Source organism: Cryptomeria japonica, chromosome 2, assembly GCF_030272615.1.
Source record: "Cryptomeria japonica chromosome 2, Sugi_1.0, whole genome shotgun sequence".
Taxonomy (NCBI): Eukaryota; Viridiplantae; Streptophyta; class Pinopsida; order Cupressales; family Cupressaceae; genus Cryptomeria; species Cryptomeria japonica.
In genome coordinates this window covers 206083458-206090160 of record NC_081406.1, presented here as the reverse complement: position 1 = coordinate 206090160, position 6703 = coordinate 206083458, and positions in this window count along the sequence as shown.

Sequence of the window (6703 nt, the reverse complement as noted above, 5' to 3'; positions counted from 1 at the left end):
TTTGGTGGTGTTGCAAGTTTGGGAATTTTAATTAGGTCCATGTTATACTATGTAAACCATTATATTGGTCTGGTGGTCGATCTTTTTATCATGTGATGTAATTTTGTAATTGAGGGTTGAGGGTTTAGCCGACCTTGTTATCAAGGTTAATGAATTGTATATATAGGTGATATGTTCATGTAATTTAGGCGTCGATGTTATGTCTGCATTATCAAAGACAGTTCTATGTGTGAAAAAGTGATTCATCTTTCATTGTTGAGATTGAGGAGAGATTGGTGTTGTAGGGTAGACATTTGTGCTTAACTAGAACTATAATCAGGGATTTGGAGATATTATTCTTTTAGTTCATTTCTTCCAGATTATAGTCCAAATCTTGTTATAATTCATTGAAATTCCCCTAAAGTTTGTATCCTTCCAGGCCATTATATTTGAGTAGTGAGCTCTAGGAAGTGTGCCTGAATGCATGTGCATTACCCATTGTAATATTTTCACATACTACTGCAAAGTATCATCATATTGTGGGTAGGATCCCACCGTGGTTTTTACCTTAACAGGGTTTTCCATGTCAAAATCTTGGTGTTGTGTGTTGTGCTTTCAATTTGCTTATCTTTGTTATTACTATAGTTTATCAGATCTGTGTTTGTGATAAATTTTGTGTATCTGGTGAAGATTGATTCACCTTACCCCCCTCCCAGTCTTCCTTCTTGGATGTTGCTAATAGGGAGGACATCAACATGGATTTTATGTTGGGATCACCAAAAACCTAAAGAGGGAATGACTCCATATTTGTGGTAGTGGACCAATTCTCCAAAATGGAACATTTGATCCCTTGCAGGAAAACCCATGATGTGCTCCATATTGATAATATTTTATTTAAGGAGATTATAAGGTTGCACATAATACCATAGAGAACCATCTTAGATTGGGATACCAAGTTCAAAAAATATTTTTGGAAAATATTATGTAAGAATTAGAAGACAAATCTGAAATTCACATCCACATTCCATCCCCAAACTGATTGAGAATTGGAGGTGGTGAATAGAATCTTGGATAACTTTCTCATATTCTCACTAGGGGACAAGACATGAAATTGAGACTTACTTTTACCAAAAGAATAATCTGAGTATAACAATTTAGTAAACCGGTGTACAAGGAAAAGACCACTTGAGATCGTTACTCTATTAAACCCTAAGGGGGTTGTGGAACTAAGAGACATCAACTCAAAAGATAAAAGGAATGAGGAGGAAGAATAATTCATAGGTTACATGGAAAACATGTGCAAGAAAGTCAAACAACATCTAGAAACAATTAATGGAAAATGAAAGGACTAATCCAATGCAAATAGATTCCATAAATAGTTTGTCATTAGAGATGAAGTCATGATGTATCTATACAAGGAGAGGTTTCCAGTAGGCACATGCAACAAATTGAAGATGAAGAACTTTAGAAGGCGTAAGATAATCTGAAGATTTGATTTTAAAAATACACATGAGGTGGAATTATCAGAGGGAATTTCCATGATGGAATAGAAGCTCCTCTCTAGTATCAGATATTGTAACAACAACCAGAGCATGTCGAGAAAATCCTAGATAGTCAAACTAGGCACAAGACCCAAAAAAAATGTATAGGGAGTATTTGGCCCAATGGAAAGGTAAACTAATGGAATACTCAACATAGATCTTAGAAGTTAAATTGGAATGCCTTAGATCATTCCCATAAGTGATGACATACAAGGCACACTTCTCAAATAATATTGATGGTATGATGCAAGAGCATCCCAATAAATATATTACTGCACTCTACTACAATAATAGATATCTCCCTATGAATTGGAATGAGGATATAATTGTGATGTCACTACAACATACCTAAGTAGTGGCAGTTGTGGATTTGTTTTCTAATATATCTCTTTACTAGAAGTTCATCTTCTTAAACAACTTGAACTCGTTCATATGGTAGGTAGCGTGCAAAGGCCCCTTCGTACCTTATAGAGTCTTTATAGCTCAACACATGGAATATTTGGGTCAAGACAATCCTTGGATGAAGCCAAAACCATCTACGTTGACCCTTGAAGCTTTGTCATCAAATTTAGCCCAACATAGACGTTTCACTGAAAATTAGGCTTGGGGCCTAGTTGAGGCCAACACAAATCATTTATGAGACTTCGAGCCAGTACTTAATTGCTTCTAAATTTAGTAGAGGTCATCTAAGAAGTTAGGATATAGGGAAAATTTAGGATATAAAACTAGTTTTGCATGTAATTTGGTAATAAGCCTATGGTGGCCTATGGACTTGTGATTGTGGTTGGTGAGCCAGTCTATATTTTGCATGTAAGAGGGCTTTTAGGCATGTTGCATTCTTGTTTGAATCAATAAATTTGCATTGTCTTTCAATCACTTTAGTTGTGTTTGATTCGGCTCAAGGTTGGATAGTCTATTATTGGGCCCTCCATCCTTCACTACATCAAGATTTTGTGCCACCAAGGGAGGAGATGGATAGAATTTTTTTAAGTTTGATTACAGTTTTGAACCTAGAATGAGTAGCATGCTAATGATGATGCCCAACTATCACATGAGGTTTCTTTCACTTCATTTTTTTGTCAAACTTTAGGAACATTTCTCTTTCCCATTGACATGCAATTTTATTGCCTTTAGAGGAATCGATTTCATTTCTTAGGAGTTCTAGAAGATTTTTAGTTATCATTTATCATACTTTCAGTAGATTTTTTGTATAAATAATTTTACAAACATATATTTTAACTAGTATAATGTCTCTTAATAGATAAAAGAAGCCATTGTTACTTCTCATAAGCTATATTTTGTGCATGTTATGGAATGTCTGATCTTTTTCTTGTGATACATTAATTATCCTTGATTGTTTTGCCTCATTCTATTTTTCTTTATACATTAGCATGTATATTTTGTAGGTTATATCTTTTATTCATCAATTTTATGTACCTGTTTTTGTAGTAAAAAAATTCTTCCTCCTAAACATTGTTATAAATTTTGAACCTCTCCATGAGATACTTTTGTAGAAATAGGAAAAAATGAATTTTACATAGCTAGCTAACCTCTTTGATCACATTATGTATGCTTCAACAGGTGCAAGTCATCTATTTTTTGTTGTATCACCTTATTTTTGTGTTTTAGGTTTAGTATTTAGATATGGTTTCTACCCATTTTCCTTGTAGCAATAGTAGAATGTTTAATTTAGGTGATGTACTAGGGGATCCAACCCTCTATGGAGATTCACTCCAATCTTTAGACTCACCTACAACCTTGGAGTGTTTCTATTGTTGTAGTTGGAAGTTGAATCATCGTGTTAATCCTCCAAAAGGGTGCATCCAATGTGATAATAGATATGCAATGGAATATGTTACCTCTTTTCCCACATTACTATTTATTTGTGTCAATGCCCTCTCACACAATATTCTTCCTCTGATTAGAGACAAAGAAACTAATCATATTAGTTGTTAGCATAATTGTAACTAATATATAATCAAATCATATAATATAAATTGTTGTAATTAAATTAATCATACAACATTTTAAACTATCATGTACATAATTATTTACTAACTAATGCTAATTTAATATACAATCAACTATTGAAAATAAATGTATTCACAAATTGTTACTCATTAGATATGTAATACTAAACAAAAAATATATGCTTGCTTAAGATCTACAAAGATGCTTCTTAGCATCACCCTATTTGAAGATACTACATAAATACTCCATATTAATTTCTACTACTTATTAAAAAAAAACTCAACAATGAACAAAATAGTGCACCCATATCATATTGCAAACATGATTTTATCCTACACTTTAAAATTCTCAAGTTGCAAGCATCTGATATGTTTAAGGTTGGGGTCCCATGGAGGTGGATTTTCTAAAAAAAATTAGTGGACCTAAGATTTTTTAAGATTATTTTAAAGTTGATGGTCCTATTGAGTTAAAAAATTTAAGTTCTAAAATTTTAAGGAAGTTGGTGGTCTCATGAATTGCATTATTCAACATATTCAAAGTAACAAATACAAAATAATTAAAAAATTAACTAGTAAAAATTGAAAAAGTTGAAATGATTGACAAGTGGTTGAAAAAAAAGCCTAAGTTGGTGGGGCAATTTCTAGCCCCCAACCTTTTCCACCCACTCAAAGTTACAGTCCTAAAAGGTAGGGACTACTTTTCCTCACAAAAATATTCTAATTAATTTTATAGCATTTTTTTTTGGTTCCATGAGACCTCTTTCTCTTTTAAAATAGACCCCAAACTCCTTCATAGGACCCCGACCTAATTCTATATCCAATCCCACATTTTAATTCATAAATCCCAATTATCAAAATCTACAATATATTAATTTTTAAATACAACTATCCCTCCCTCTCATTTTAATTTATTATTTCTTTCTTTATTTTTTTAAAGATCTAATTAAATTAATGAATTGTATGCCATATGAAAAAACAAAAATAAAAATATAGGGTGCATTTATTTTGCTGGCTTGTGTTGGCATTAAAGCGTACAAAGGGGCGGCCAAAAAAATATAAAATGAATATCCTAAGCTTACCTAACATCGGTATTGAAAGATTCGGTTGGGGAAAAATCTGATTAGATTTGCACAACAAACCCACTTCACTTTGTCCCCGATCTAATTCTCCCTAGTAAAGACTAAAGAATCTACATCCTATAAAATAAATTATATTGGTCTACATCTTGTCTAATGAGAGTGGACACGTTATTCCTACTTTTTAAAACTCTCATGGGGGTGCCCCTGTATTGGAAAACAAAGGCACCTTTTTTCCTTGGGGGTGCCCCTGTATTGAAAAACAAAGGCACCTTTTTTCCTTCCTTCCTTGCCCAAAGTGGTAAAAACATGATTGTAAGGCTAGAATCACTTCAAGAGGATTAATCTAGGTTAATCAATGAACTTTAGATTGATAATTTTTTATTTTTTTTAAATATATTTATTAATGATAAATATATTGTATTCTTCTAGATAGAGGTTTCTTATGGTTTTTTACTTTCAAAATTTATGGACCGATTTCAAGCTTCTCACATTTGATCCCAAGCATACAAATGCATTGTTTAGTGCGAGATTTACTTGTAATTCGTGGGATCAACCGTTTTGAAAGTAGACTCTTAAAAATTGTTTTGTCTTAATCTCTAATATTTGAATGCTTATAAAAATGGTGGTATATTGAAATACCTTTGGAAAAATTGTCAAATTGTAAGGATCGTGTTCATGTAGGTCAACATCCCTTTTTGAATTGTTTTTAATGTTATGAACAAATGATTAAAGATAAACATTCACAAGAATGCAAATGGCCTAGATGATTTGATACAAATGTAATTTCTTAAAGCTCCAAATCAAAGTCTTACTAAAATCAAATGCTACTTGTTCTCTTAATTTCTCATATTACTCCTGTAGTGTACAAAATTTATATTGACAAAGGAAAGGCTATTTTCCCTGACCAAATAATCTTGCAAGCACTACACTCAAATTAACTAGCACCTTTTTGTAAGGAAATCTAATTTCTAAAGTAGAGTATACTATGCTAATTATTCTAATGGATTATAACTATGAAATATTTTAGTTGTCTAAACAAGCTAAAACAAGCTAAAACATTATAAAGAAAACAAATTGTTATTGTTTATGATAAATAAAATGACAAAATTGAAAAGATGAAATAAAAACTAGAAACTAATAACAAATAACCTAACACCAAGGTATGGAGGTCATTGGATTGAATGACAATGTTAAGAAAACAAATATTGATGTGATATTCTAGTCTGATACAACAAATTGTCTATAATCTATATCTACACCAATGTGTTATATCTATATCAAAATAAAACCAAAAAATACCAGATAGATTGTCACTAAATAGAAATAAAATTTAACTTATCTAATAGAAAGGAAAATGATAGAAAATGATAAGGAGGGAGGAAGGAAAGGGATTGAAAAACTCTCGAATAGTTGAATATCTTCTCTTAAGAAAAAACTTGTAGTTTCAAGCAAGAAAGGAATATATTTTTGGGGTTGTTTTGGAGATTTCTTTTAGGTCAAGGCCCCATTTTAGTTTATCTAAACTTTAGAAATAGCCAATATTTTGATGATGATAAATGAAATGTGTGGGTTCTTCATTATAGGTGTATTAAGGGGAAAAACAATAACAATGCCAGATACAATGCATTAAAATGAGAATAATAATGCTACTAAATGATAAATGTAATCCCAAATGCCAATGGCTACAACAAATAGGATTGAATAGTGACAAAAAGTAGAAACCAAAGAAGAGGCTAGAGAAACAATCCTAATGCAAGTGACCTCACAATGGTAGAAGAAAATAATGGAGGCCATACTAATTGTTGTAAGAGTCCAAGAGGTTGATCTTAATTAGTCATAGCAATGAGTTCTCATTGTGGAGACCCAAGTTCAAATCTCAAAGGAACATCTAATATGGAATTTTATGTTGGGACTCTTGGTCTTCCATAGTTGGCTTCTAGTGTGGAGGTGGTTTCTAAATAAGTGGATTTATAAGTTGTGGCTCTTACTCTTCCATAAGTGGCTTTAACTCATATATTTCTCATTGTTGTGTTTACAAGAGAATGTATTGGTCTCAGGTTGATGCTTGTATGAATAGATTATTTGTAAACAATTATCAATTTTTTTAAAAATTGTTGCAAGATTGCTTCTACAT